This window comes from Wyeomyia smithii, chromosome 1 (genome assembly GCF_029784165.1).
Source record: "Wyeomyia smithii strain HCP4-BCI-WySm-NY-G18 chromosome 1, ASM2978416v1, whole genome shotgun sequence".
NCBI lineage: Eukaryota > Metazoa > Arthropoda > Insecta > Diptera > Culicidae > Wyeomyia > Wyeomyia smithii.
The window spans coordinates 63,641,006-63,656,257 of NC_073694.1; the positions used below are offsets into that span (position 1 = coordinate 63,641,006).

Sequence of the window (15,252 nt, forward strand, 5' to 3'; positions counted from 1 at the left end):
TCATATCAATATTATTAATGTTAAACATGAAGCAAGATTTACGATTGTTAATAGATTACATCTCTGATAACCTGCTTTAAATTTATAGTAAACTAAATATGTGATTTTTCGTTCAGTAACGAGAGCTCGTGCTCAAGTACATAAAAAAATAAATTCAAGTCTGGTAATTCGAATCTCTCATATGATCACAAGAGGCGTAACTTCGCTACTCACTCACTCACTGACTTTATTCAGTTTTGACGAAAGCATGCAAAACCTGACGTCAATCTGTTTGAACAATTTTCAAGATCATCTCCTAATAACTAATCAAAAAATGATCATTCAAGGACCTACGACGAAAATTTAAAAAAAAGATGCAAAAATCGATTGAGTAGTTTTTCGGCAATCGTTAGGACGGCAGAGCCATTTATTGAAACACATCTTCCGAGATAATCAAGATTAGCATATGAGGCCGAGATGAGGCGCACTTCTAATCGCTCTAACTTTTCACCATTACTCAAATTTCTATGATTATTTTGGAATACGTTCACAAGAAGTTGTACTTTAAAATAGAGTAGCATTTTTTAAATTTTTTTCAAATAAAAAGGTTTACAACCTTTTGAATATTTTTTTTTCTTCATCTATAATTTATTTGACACGGCACAAATACAATTTAATGTTTAACGGCGCCAATTAACCTTTTGAATATTGGCAACGATAAAACGATCCAAATTTTCGTTTGCTTTTGGGCAGGCTTGTTATTTTCCTCAATATGAGGAAAAAGCGGAGTCAAAATCCACCGCGCACTTTTTCTCCAGCTGTGTGTAGCGGTCTTTCTCAACACATTTCTTTTTGCTTCGTGCTGTGCTTCTACCGCTCACAGAAAAAAATAGTGACTGCGTACACCACAGCCGAGCGTACAACAATGATAAATCACTCTAGTGAGAATTCGCAGAGATTAGGGTGCCAGCCAAAATGGTCATCTCGAATTTCAAAAAAAAAAAAAACTATAAAACTATAAATGTTCACCTGCTCGAAAAAACACCCTGTGCAAAATTTCAACTCAATCGGACTCTTAAAATTGGGTGGCGCAAAGCAATTGAAGTTTGGTCTTTTCGAAAACCGAAAAATCACTCAAGGGGGGAAGGGGGTTACGTGAAATTTCGGTTTTAGAAAAAAAAATTTGATGCCAAATGACTTAAAAACGCATGAAACGTCGAGAACTGGTGTCATCTGAATTTTTTTTTTTTTTGCAAAAATCGACTCTGGGCAAGGATGGTTAAAATCGTATCAGAGAATTATCATGAGAGAATCCTATTGGATTCTGATCACGCATAATACGCGATGTTTTGTATCGTCTCTCGAGAAGAGAACTTGTGTGACAAATAAACTGCCGAGAGAATACTCTGTGAACTTTATAGCCTGTTAACTGTATGCGAGTTTATCGTCGCTTGATCATACACTTTCTCGATTCTCTCATCGGTTTCAATAGGTAATTAGTTATCGTCTCCCGATCCGATCGGGCCGTGGAACGAAAATTTTTGGTTTGAATCACCTTGTGAGAAAGGGTGTCCTGATAATCGTAAAATTGTATGGCAAACCAAAAACTCAGAGAGAGAAAAAACTGCAAGCGTTAGACCATCTAAAAGGCAGAACAAAACAGGGATACCAGATTTACAGAATTGTCTGTGAAATGCAGATTTCTAGAGTCCGTTGCCGATTTTGTTTTTTTCAAATGGCAAATATTTGTTGTTACTTTGTGCATAGCTTGCAAGCTTTTTTCGAATCTATTCATATTTGCGGTTTTTTTTCCAAAATTTGTGCAGGTTTTTTGCTTGTTTAAGAAAAACTTTGATATCGGCCAACATACATCAGCGAACAAACCTTCGATGCAAATAAAACCGACGAACAAAAGAACATTGAGTTGACAATGACAACAGCAGGCAACATTTTGTTAAACGATGAAAAAACCTATTTTACTGTCAACACTTGCGACTCGGAAAGAAAGGGGGATAATTGTTCAAGCGATCGCAATCGCTTCTCTTTTCCGATAATTATCGTCTCGCGATTCTTCCAGAGACGAAGTTGACTCACACGCTGAAAAAGTTCGAATGTTTATCATCGATTTTGACGCCGATCACCATCATTGTTTCTGGGACTTAGTCGTTTGTGGAAGGCGGAGCTCGAAATGTTTAGAATTTATCTTTTGAGATTGATCACTAGTCTTTCGAAATAGCCTGTATAATGATATACACTATTAATAGCATCGAATACATTATGTTTCACTAGGGTGGTTCATAATATTGTGAGAAAATGAGTATAAAATGAAAAAAAAAAGCAGTTCGGTTTGTTTGATTAGTGTGACGTCTTCGACAAAGTTGTAGATGATAGTTCTGTCTTTCCAAAAAAATTACACTTAAAAATATTATTTATTCAAAAAAAAGTTAGAAGAAAAATTAAAAATTAATTATTCAAAAGAGCTCATATTTTAAAAATCTGATTTTATTAATAAAACCTACAAAAGATTACCAAAACAATGAAACCAGTCCGATCATTTAGAAATCAAGAAAAAAGGTTATCATTTTTTGAAAAAAAAAAAATTTTTTTTTGAAATAAAAAAATATTTTTTTTTAATTATTTTTTCAAAGGCTTTCCTTTTCTTTTGGAAGGACAAAATAGTATCTACAATATTGCCGAAGACACTATGCCAATCAAACAAACCGTTTCGACTTTATTTGATTGGCATAGTGTATTTGGAAAAGTTGTGAGTAATAACTTTGTCCTCCAAAAAAAATGTACCCTGTGAAGAATAAAATTAAAAAAAAATTATAACTTTTTTTCTGATTTCTCTATGACCGGTTTCGTTGTTTAGGTAATCTTTCGTAGTTTTTATAAAAAAAAATCTGTTTTTTTTTCAAATGGACTGTTTTCGATAATTAATTTTCAACTTTCTTTTAATTTTTTTTTAAATTAATAATTTGGTTTCAGAGTGTACATTTTTTTTTTGAAGACAAAACTATTATCTACAACTTTGACGAAGACGACACACCGCTCAAACGAACCGTGTTGGTTCTAAAAATATTTGTAATCATTAATACCTATCCGAAATAACGTTTTTCAATAGCTTTTCAAAAATGAGTTGTGCTTCAAAACCAATTTCAAAACCAATTAAACCAATAGCACAAAATGGCATCTTTTGCCTATGAAAACGTCTATGCAAAGTTTCAGCTAATGGGCACGTTTACGTTCTGATGATGTAAACTTGACAGAAAATGTATGGTCGAACTGTCAAAACGACGCAAACCCAGAAACAACGAGTCAACTGTGTTGCGTATCCGATTGAGATCCCTTATACTCTCATTATCGCTGAATAACATCGATACAGTCTATTGGCCGATTATATAAGCCAGAGCACTGTGTGTTCGATCAAGCGTTGGCAGAGGACATTATTGTGGTAAATAAAATGAATAAATTGTCTGGTACAGCATTCGAAAGAACAAGTACAAGTGTCCTAGAGAGTAGATTTTTCAAACAAAAAAAAAACATATTTTATCAGTTTTCACCGTTTCATGTACTTTTAAGACACTTGAAATCGAAAACATTTTTCAAATATTCAAATTCCATGTACCTCTCGTGTGTGATTTTGCAAATGACATGAAATCATTCAACATTTTCCGCAAGACACACTCTTAAATTTGGTTGAGCTATTTTTTTGCGAGGAGTAGTTTTTTGAAACAATTTGTAAATTTGTTTTGTAATATCTTGCCATTTTGCATGGTATTTTTCCCAATTCAACATTGCCACTCTAACGACAATGATATAACAAATATTATATTTTCAGGAATTTTTCTAGTGGTATTCAGTGGAAAGTGATTTTTTTAATTTTACACTCATTTTACACAATATTATGAACCACCCTATGTCGAATATATGAACCACCCTAAGGAAACATAATGTATTCGATGCTAGTTTCAGTGTATATCATTTTACAGGCTAGCGATCAGTTTCATTAAATAAATTCTTAATGTTTTAAACTCCGCCTTCCACAGTTTAAAAAACGACTAAGTCCCAGAGAATCGATTTTTTCAAAAAAAAAAATTTTTTTCCAGGTGACACCAGTTCTCAACGTTTCATGCGTTTTTAAGTCATTTGGCATAATTTTTTTTTCTAAAACCGAAATTTCACGTAAGTGCCAGACATATGATCTCAAGAACAACTTTAATAGATTTTGAGTAGTTAGTCTCAAAATATGTTGAAGAATTCTTCAAATCTCTTGGTTGTTTTTTCGGAATACAAAAAAAGATAGACTCAGCAAAAGTATAATTTCCCTGAAATCAATCGAAATAATAAAATATAAAAACTCCATACGTAGATGAACTGAAACTTCTCAAGCTTCAAAAGCCGCACAGCAACTAAAATTACATAAATTGTACGAATTCAAAACGCCGCTTTAAGTAAACACTAAACATTAAAAATGGATGGAAAGCCGTAAACTTCTCTAACCGCGATTTCAATTCTATATGGCCATGTTGCATCATCATTGTCTTCAAGTCTCCATTTTTTTTCACCGGTCAACAAAAGCGAAGGAGAATTGCTCTTAGAGGATTATAGATTTTTAACCATTTTTGTGAATTTTGGTGAATGCAGAAGTGCCGGGTTTGTCGCTTCAATGATTGCATATGGAAAAACTTCATTCAGATCTCAGAAAAAGCTATCCTGCTCTGGAACACAGAAATTCACTGCAATGTTCAAAAACCTATAGTCCTAATTTGTTTGCAATTCGGTTGTTTTTAAATGAATGAGAAGTTAATAAAGTTTATTTTGGACTAACTCCCTTAAAATCAGACAACACGTTCCTTACAAAAAGAAATATATCTTGCAGTTTTTTCTATGCAATTGTTGTCAAACGTAAAGAAAAAAAGTCGATTAGTTTAATTGATTTGTTTATACCACAAAAGATCAAAATAATGGTTAGTGGTCCAAGTATTACAAAAAACACTACAAGGTTTACAGCCCTAGGGTTGCATGAAATGGGGACGTGGGACTAAACACTGTAATTACTGTAATTACAGACACAATAAATTCGTTTGTTCAGTGATTTAAGTATCTTAATTCTCAGCCTCCCCTTCATTTTTTACAACTATATTTAATTACACTCAAACAACTTCAATTACACTTGGCGATGTTGTGCCTGTAGTGTTTTTTGTGAAAACAATATTTAACAAATACAACGAAGTTAAAGTTTAAAAAGATTCATTTTTGTTTTTTGCTTCAAAAGTTTGTTTCATTTGCCAACAATTACATTAATTGCATTACGAAGACAGCTAATATAAGTATATTATTTGATTTGTAAAGTTAAAAATAAAAAATTAACAATATTGAAATGTAATAAAAAGATTCTGCATAGATCCTAGTAAATAAACAAAGAATTCACAAGCACTCGCCGGCTCTTACTCTTCTATAAATTTGTATTTTAGGAACTTACTCGTTCGAGATTTTGTCGGTGAAGATTATTCAGTGAATATGGAAGACAAAATTGAATCAAAAATTATAACTTATAATCGTTGCAAAAACGTTTTCATGGTAATCATATTCATGAGATAAACTTTCAATCACCAATGCAGTTTCGATTGCACGCGAATAGAAGTCGTGCCCGTTGCAATGATAGACAACAAGAAACTAGCCGCACTCTGCTCCAAATATACTCTACAGTACTGTTGCTTCTACCAGCATATTTTCTTTCAAGACATCAGTTTCTATTACGCTCTAACAGCAGCTTTAGAAATTGTTCAAGAAAAGGGGTTATTTCAAACTTTTCGGAAAACCTTTACCTTCGAGACATCAAATTAGTCTAGGTTCTTAGAAGCAAACATAAATTGACCTATTATCGAGGCGAATCCAACACATGGTTTAAACCTCGTTAATTTAATAAATAAATAAATAAATAAATTGACTTATTGGGACTGGGAGACTCGGTATTTTTTTTTCAATATTGATACAGAGATTACCACAGTGCATAGTTGGTGTCTATTAATGTTGTCTGTGCTAGAAATGTTCGCATGTGATTGTGTCATTGTTCGCATAAATTTGTCCTTGACACTTTTTATCGATTTTGACCGCTTTACCAAAAAAAATTAATGATAATTAGCGTATTACAAAATTGTTCAAATTTTTTTTTATCCAACAACATATTGGTTATTGTTATCCATCATGTGGTAACGTTGTTATCATCGTTTGAAATCTGACGCAACATTTGCCAGTTTCATTTCCAATTTTACAGAATGCATACCAGTATAGAAAACAAAGACGTAGTCCCACGACAAAAAAAGATTTGTTTGCCCTGTTAGACTCTGAACGTTAATTCGTTTTTTATTATTTTTGTTTTGCTTGAATCATTTTTATGTATTTTGTTCTTTATTTTTTATACTTTTGCCTTTCTCCTGGAAAGGTATAGCAATCACTGGAAAAACCAAAGGTACAAAAGTGGTCCCAATGGCCGAGTAGCATATACCACTCGACCCCTTTAGACGAACTGAGCATTTTCTGTATTTATGTATGTATGTGTGTATGTGTGTGTGTGTGTGTGTGTGTGTGTGTGTGTGTGTGTGTGTGTGTATGTGCAACTTTTTTTTCTCACTCACTTTTCTCAGAGATGGCTGGACCGATTTTCATAAAATTAATTGCAAATGAAAGGTCTAGTTGCGCCATAGGTTGCTATTGAATTTCATTGTAATCCAATTTTTAGTTTAGAGGTTATGTATCGAAATGTAAAAATCACGAAACATCAATATCTCAGAAACCACAGAGCCGATTTCAATAAAACTGGTTTCAAATGATCGGGCTGTATTCAGAACCCTTAACTTTTAAATTTCGTTATGATTGAACATATGGTCCAAAAGTTATATAAAGAAAAGTTATCCTGAGATTGTTTAAACTCACTCATTTTTCTCAGAGATGGCTGAACTGATTTTCACAAAATTAGTGTCAAATGAAAGGTCTAGTTGCCCCATAGGTTGCTATTGAATTTTACTGCAATCGGATTGTACCTTTGTCCGTTGTTCATAAAAATGTGAAATCACATAATGAAAGTAAATATATTGACTTTCTCGTAACGATCACCGGCTAATTAAAAGGTAGATAAGTGATCCAAATGGCCGAATGTCATATACCACTCGACTCAGTTCGACGAATCGAGCATTTTCTGCATATATGCATGTATAAGTGTATATGTTTGTGTGTGGGTGTGTACGTGTGTATGTGCACCTTTTTTTCGCAATCACTTTTCTCAGAGATGGTCTGACCGATTCTTTCTATCTTGGTGTCAAATTAAGGATCTATTAACCGCTTAGGTTGCTATAGAATTTTATTGTAATCATACTTTTAGTTTTGGCGCTGCGTCAGAATGTGAAAAACGCTCTTATATCCCAGAAGCTATGAACATAGTTGAATTCGAATTAATGGACTTTAAACCCTTAAACAATGAATTTCATAATGTTTAAACATGTGGTTTGAAAGTTATAGAAAGAAACGTAACCCGCAGGCTGTTTAAAACTATAGCTACGATAAAAAAATGTGGCCTCAACATCATTTCAATTTGATATTGTACTATTTTAATGTTTGCGGCCTTGCTCGGAATTGAAGTTGAAATTAAAAGTCAATTATTCAAAACCTTTCTGGAAGCTTTCGAAGGTTCTTAAGAAACCCTCAAAGCCCATTCCAGTCCTTAAAAATGGTGATTGCATTTTTCTAACGAATGAACAAAAATCTCAAAAACTTGCTCAGCAGTTTGAGAGTGTTCATAACTTCAATTTGAACGTAGTAAGTCCTGTTGAAAATGAAGTAAACCAAAAGTATGTTCAGATCACCACCCAAGAATTTCTTCCCGAAGAGGTATTGGAGACAAACTTGAATGAGGTGCGAACCATTCTCAAAAAATTCAAAAACATGAAAGCACCAGGAGATGATGGGATTTTCTATATCCTCATCAGAAGACTTCCCGAAAACTCTTTAAATTTCTTGGTAAAAATTTTCAACAGATTCTTTGCACTAGCATATTTTCCTACGAAATGGAAAAATGCCAAAGTCATTCCAATTTTTAAAACCCAAAAAGAATCCAGCAGAGGAATCAAGTTATCGACAAATTAGTTTACTTTCCTCTATTAGCAAACTTTTTGAAAGAATAATTCTTAACAGAATGTTAACACATATTAATGAGAACTCAATTTTTGCAAATGAGCAGTTTGGTTTTCGCCGTGGGCATTCCACTACTCATCAGTTACTTAGAGTAACAAATATGATTCGAACTAATGAATCTGAAGGCTATTCGACTGGAGCTGCTCTTCTAGATATAGAAAAGGCATTCGACAGTGTATGGCATAAAGGTTTAATAACTAAAATGTCAAATTTCAGTTTTCCGCTTTACCTCACAAAAATGATACAAAGTTATTTAACTGACAGCACTCTCCAGGTTAACTATCTAAATGGTAAATCTAATAGATTGCCTGTTAAACCTGGTGTGCCTCAGGGGAGTATCTTGGGCCCAATCTTATATAACATTTTTACTTCTGATCTTCCTGATTTACCACCAGGTTGTGAGAAATCTCTGTTTTGTGACGATACAAGCATTTCCGCAAAAGGAAAAAGCCTTCGTGTTATATTCAGTCGGCTTCAAAAAAGTTTAGATATATTTTCTTCATACTTACAAAAATGGAAGATTTCCCCTAATGCTTCAAAAACACAGTTAATTATTTTTCCTCATAAGCCAAGAGTTTCATTTCTCAAACCCACCCATAACCACGTTATTAAGATGAACGGTGTGGTCTTAAATTGGTCTGATCAAGTTAAATACTTAGGGCTAATTTATGATAAGAATCTTTCTTTCAAGGAGCACATTGAAAATATCCAGTCAAAGTGCAATAAGTATATCAAATGTTTATATCCTCTTATCAACAGGAATTCTAGACTTTGTCTCAAGAATAAACTGTTAATTTACAAACAAATATTTAGACCAGCAATGTTATATGCAGTTCCCATCTGGACAAGTTGTTGTGCAACCAGGAAGAAGACACTTCAAAGGATTCAGAATAAACTTTTGAAAATGATTTTGAAGCGTCCTCCCTGGTTTAGCACGAACGAGCTACATAGGCTCACTAATGTAGAAACATTAGAAAATATGTCAAGTCAAATTATCAACAAATTCCGACAAAAATCGTTGCAATCCTCAATTGCAACGATTAGCTCACTTTATAGTCAGTAAGATAGTTTTAAGTTCATTTTAAGTTTCGTTTTATTCCTTTTATTCCTTTTTTTTTCTTGACAAGTAGGTTTAATAATTTTCCTACAATTACATTATCTTAACTGCGAAAGCTAATAACATTCAATAATACTCAAAAGCGTACAAATATATATAATAGTGTTGAAATGTCACCATTTGTGGCAGAACACACAACACTAATTCTGAATAGATATTTTAGTACATTAAAAAAAAAATTAAAAGTCATTTCTATCATTTCACTTTTTACCTCTCTCCTAGAAAGATATAGCAATCACTGCAGAAACTAAAGGTATAAAAGTGCTTAAAAGGGCCGAATGTCGTAAATCATTCGACTCAGTTCAACGAGCTGAGCATTTTCTGCATGTGTGTGTATGTGTATGTGTGTGTGACGCTCTCCCAATCTCACTCGATTTTCTCAGAGATGGCTGAACCTATTTCAATGAAATGAATTGCAAATGAAAGGTCTAGTTGCCCTATAAGACCCTATTGAATTTTATTGTAATCTGATTTCTAGTTTAGAGGTTATGTATCAAAATGTAAAAATCACGAAACATCAATATCTCAGAAACTACACAACTGATTCGAATTAACAGGCGACCTTGAAAACACTTAACTTTTGAATTTTATGAAGATTGAACTTGTGGTTCATAAGTTATGAAAAGAAACGTGTTCTGGAGACTATTTAATCTCACTCTCTGTTTCTCAGAGATGGCTGAACCGATTTTCAAAAATCACAGGAGGGTTGTGTGCAAAGCCACCACCGCAAGGATGAAGTAGAATACTTTTACAAGAAAACCCGGCTGCTTGCGTGTCAATAATTTTTTAATTTGTTGTTCAATTCAATATCGGATAAGATACCGATCACATCTTGGCGTTATCACTGACAGTGCGCATAAAGTATTCCTTGTGATAAAATAAACAGTGAAAAGCTGATTTAACACTCAAAACTAGACGGCTCACGTGTTGTCAAAATGAGTCAACCTTTCATTGAATGCATTTACTAGTGCCCGCTATCGCACAGAGACTGCATTCCACTAAAGTGCCTCACTGCATGAGCCGCTATCGATGCTGAGATCCGCTGCAACTAGTTCGCTATCCATAGCCATGCCACAGTTGTGGCCGCTATCCGCTGCCATTAGTATCTACTGTTGCTGCATCAGCTGGCCCAGCTGCTATCGTTGCTGGAATCCGCTGCAACTAGTGCACTATCCATTGCCATGCCACAACTGTGGCCGCTATCCGCCTGGTATCCACTGCACTGCTACTGCTGCTGCTAAGGAAAGACTGCTGTTGTCGCTGTCTAGAACTATTTTGAGCGGCTTCGACTGAAACAGGCTCATATGTAGGGATGAAAAACCTATCGATAGTAGTAGGAAATCATCGATAACTATCGATAGCCATTTCAGTTGATACTTCCCATCTTTACTCTTATACAGACGAATAGCAAATTTAAAATGGCAAGGTCTATGATTCTGTCGACCGTGCTTGGGAAGCAAACATATTAACGACTAATCAGACCAGTCGAATTTTGCGCTTCAACAAGGATTGACCATTCTCAATAATATTGCTTGTCATGATTTGGACTTGATAATTTTTGAATTTTGATTATGCGAAAAATTATTCTTTATGCTGATAATGAAAGCTTTTCGGATGTTGTGCTCATGACTGAAGGAAAAGATAATTCAGTACTTTCTGAGAACGGATATGAAACCAACTATATATCTGTTCCAAATTTCTTGAAAGTGTAAATTGATTTAAGAGAAAATATTAACTCTTCAATTAGGTATTTATTTCATTCTGAAAAGGATGAAAATGTTTGTTGTTTAATTCAATGTCTGATAAGATGCCGATCACATCTTTGCGTTATCACTGGCAGTTCCTTGGAGAAAATAAACACTGAAAATGTTTCCAGAACGTTCTTTTCATTGGATGCATTTGTTAGTGTGCCTGCTATCGCTCAGAGACAGCATTTCACTAAAATGCCACACTGCATCAGCTGGCCCTGCTTATATAGATGCTGAGACCAACGTCAACCACTGCGCTATCCCCGTTGCCACGGTAGTGGACGCTTCCGTTGCCATTGGTATCCGCTGCCCTGCATCACCTGGTCCTGCTATCGATGCTGAGACGCGCTCCGCTATCCGTTGCCATACCACAGCTGTGGCCGTTGTCCGCTGCACTGCTACTGCTGCTATATCCGCTGCTGCTGCTAAGGGAGGACTGCTGTTGTTGCAGTCTAGAATCATAATGAGCGGCTTCGGGTGAAACAGGCTCTTATATAGGCCAAATAGCACATTTCAAATCCTCCCCAGATGGTCTCGAGGTACGATGCTGGCCTAACAAGCCAGTTGTCGTAGGTTCGAGTCTTGACTCGGGAGAGACTGTTAGTGTCAGTAGGATCGTAGCGCTAGCCCCGCAATTGTCCTGTACACTTTACAGTTGGCTGCGAAGTCTGTGTTTAGTAAACAGAAGGTCAAATTCCGATACGGAATGTAGCACCAAGGCTTTGCTTTGCTTTAGCACATTTCAAATAACAAGGTCCATGATTCTGTCGACCGTGCTTGGGAAGCAATCGCATAACGACCAATCAGAGGCCGAAGTTTTCGTTTTGACAAGGCTTGACTATTTTCAATAGTACAATAGTTTGAAATATAAAATTACAATTATCTGTATTTGGGAAGAATCTTAGAAGATTTTCCAATCTATTGCTGCAAGAACGAAAGAAATCCATCGAATACTAACCGATTTATTAGCATTTGAAATTGGACATATTTTTCACTTTTATCGGTTTTAGATTTTCATTTCACATCCCTATGTAGCCGAACTTCCTGAGAGAAGTATTCTACTTCAAAAATCAGTGTCATATGGAAGGTCTTGTTGCCCCATAAGACCCTAATGATTTTTTTTTGCAAACGGATTATTACTTTGCCTGTTATGTTTAAAAATGTGAAATCCAGCTATGAAGAGAAACATATTCCGAAGACTACTTGGGCTCACTAACTTTCCTCAGAGATGGTTGACCCGATTTCCACAGAATTAGTATCAAATGAAAGGTCTAGCTGCCTCATAACACCCTAATGAATTTTGCTGTAATCGGACTGTATCTTCGTCTGTAATGTATCGAAATGTGAAAGTCACGAAACTTCATTATCTTAGAAACTACACAACCGATTTGAACAATATTGATTTCAGATGAACGGGCTAGTTAAGGGTTAACTGATGAATTATGAATTATGAAGACTATTCAACAATATACCTGCTTTGATCAATATGGCCTCAACATGATTTAAATGTGGTATCGTACTATCTGAACGTTCCCGGTATCGCTCGTGAATCAATTGTTCGAAATTAAGAGCCATTTCTTTTATTTCGCTATTTCTTAAGCACTAACATTACGTGGAATTTTATATTTTATACTTTAATAACAACATCAATATTTTAGAACCCAAAGAGTGAATATACCTTTATTGGATTTGAGCATTCATGTAAATCTATTTTTACAAATAATGAGTTTGAATGAGAAAGGCTGAGTCTGACCGCTAGGTGGATTAATTTTTTTTTTTGAAGTTTTAAAATAAATTTTTTTATGTTGATTTTTATTTATTTATATTTTCTAAGTATTTTTTATTTCATGAATATATTAGGGAACGTCCATTAAATGCGTAGCGCGAATATTCTCGATCCCCTGCATAGATCATCGCTCTGCTATACGAAACACGCGTAAAATAAAATTTCGGTCCATTAATGGTTAAGAATGGTTCATTAAAATTAAAAAATATTCAAGTTTCAAAACAAATTTGTGTTGGTTCCGGCAATTCATTGTCCAAGTGAGTAAATTTTTGCTTATATTTTGGATAATACAGCATTTTTCTGTTCTACGAATTTTAAATAGTTTGGCAATTTAGTACTGAAAGAAACAAAAATGTTTATTTAGAAGCACTGATATCGATCTTTGTCACAAACGACGAGAAAAAAAAATGCTGTGGGTTAAAATCCATTAATTTTTCTTCGAGCTGTTGATAAAATCATTATCTGTGGGTTATTCCATACGAAGTGACCACGGAAAAGCACATACTTGGCATCAACCATCAGCGATTTGGCTCAAAATTAAAGGAATCGTTCATCTAGATGCACTTTGAAAACATCTCAATTCTAGTGTCGATTAGAATACTCTACCATCCCCCGCTCTGTGGGACCATCCTCTACGTTGCAAAAAACCCATTTTTTGTTCAAAATCTCTTCCCTACTAATAAATGATTTCTGATTAAAATTAACCAAGGTATCTATAAAAAATATCATTTTTGACCGGAAGTGTTGCCAGATAGATTATTTTTGTATTTTAAAACTAAATTCGCCTTTTTCGGCAAAATCAACAATTTTTATTTTGAATTTAATAATTTCATCGAATTCCTTCGAAAATTTCACGTAACAAATTACTATCACCGCTAGGTAATATGAGTTAATCTCAAAATATACCTTTTTTACGGAACCAGTTTCGAATCACTCCATTTTATATCGAACAATCTCATTTATTGGAAAACACCAAAATTGGGATTATTCTCAAGTGAACAATTATGAATGATTCCCCTAACTTTGAGCTAAATCCGTGATGGTCGTGTCCAAGTGATATGGACACCTTGTATGGAATAACCCCTATGCTATTCCTTTATTTGAGCTAGGTTAGCTTTTCGTAAAAATTCTCATCCGGATTCATCGAATAAAAATTTACAAAGCAAAAATATTTTTCTGCATAGCAGTCAGCTAAACATATGACATGGAAAAATAGAAGTTTAAGATCTGCGGAATGTCTTTTGAACAAAAGTTTAAGTTCCAGGAACAACACAATAAGTTTAGTATTAAATTCTAGAGATCTTCATCTTTTACAGGGTGTCACCGTGAAAGTGAAACACACATTAGAGTGCCTCTTGTTCCAAAGCTTGTACCGAGGCAAAATATTACTTGCATAGCAAAAGACTCAATTGTGGGGCACTTTTGGCATTCAAGATCGTTTAGTCTGTAGAATCGTCAAAATTCATCTCAAAAGTTATTTTATGGTTGTAAAAACTTGATAATAAGCTATTTTACGTTGTCTTGGTGCATTATCATGCAAAAGTAATCAGAATAGCTAAAATATGGTCTGACCCAGAATTGTGCATCGTAGAATGTAACATTACTACAATTATCACTTTTCGTGCATCGTAGAATGTAACATTACTACAATTATCACTTCTTTTTAAGGGTGTGCAACATTTCGCGAAATCTCGAGCTTCTCTAAATTAAACGAAATTTATCGAAATTGAGAGCACATTTTTTTCAGGAAATTGTATCAACCTATAATTTTTCAACCAGTATTTCTGCTGTTTTAATTTAGGTCTGGAGTTGCTATTTACTATATTTTTTCTAATTTCCGGAATTTTCTTAAAACATTTTCACTGGAGTAAACTGTAAATATCTCTCAGTCTTCTTTTTAATAACGAATCAAAATTTATAAATTTTAGGTATTTTATGAAAAATTTCGTTCAACTTCGGGAACCTCGAAGTTTCGCACAGCCTTACTTCACTTCTTGCACCTGGTAGAATTATTGCTTTTAGTGACATTTTCAACTTTATATCGTTTCATTCGTATGAATAAGGATACAAGTGAGTTAAAAAATTCTACTGCTAATGAAAATTGTTCAGTTTCGTGAGAATAGACGTATTTGCGTAAAAGTAACCCATAATTATAGCTGACCCATAATTGTGGAGGTACTGTGTTTATGGCAATCAACAGCGCATCTATACCAACCATCCAATATTAAAATGTAAAGTTTTGTAACCAAATTGATCTTGTTGATAGTGTTCCCTTCGTTTTTGAGGTGTATCCGACTGTAGAAGGACCATAATATGAGTATTTTCGGAATCTGGATGATGCTTGGAGGTCAGTGCTCTACCCCCTCTACGCCATTTCGAGATCCAAGATGGCGACTTTCGGTTTCTAAAATACAACCTAAAATTGCCAA

The 15,252-nt window shown here is 34.4% G+C and overlaps 1 protein-coding gene across 5 annotated transcripts in view; it reads right to left on the bottom strand.

Moving 5' to 3' along the window:
* LOC129729774 (potassium voltage-gated channel protein Shaker) overlaps positions 1 to 15,252 on the bottom strand; it is a 398,752-nt gene that overhangs the window by 45,908 nt on the left and 337,592 nt on the right. The window lies entirely within an intron of this gene.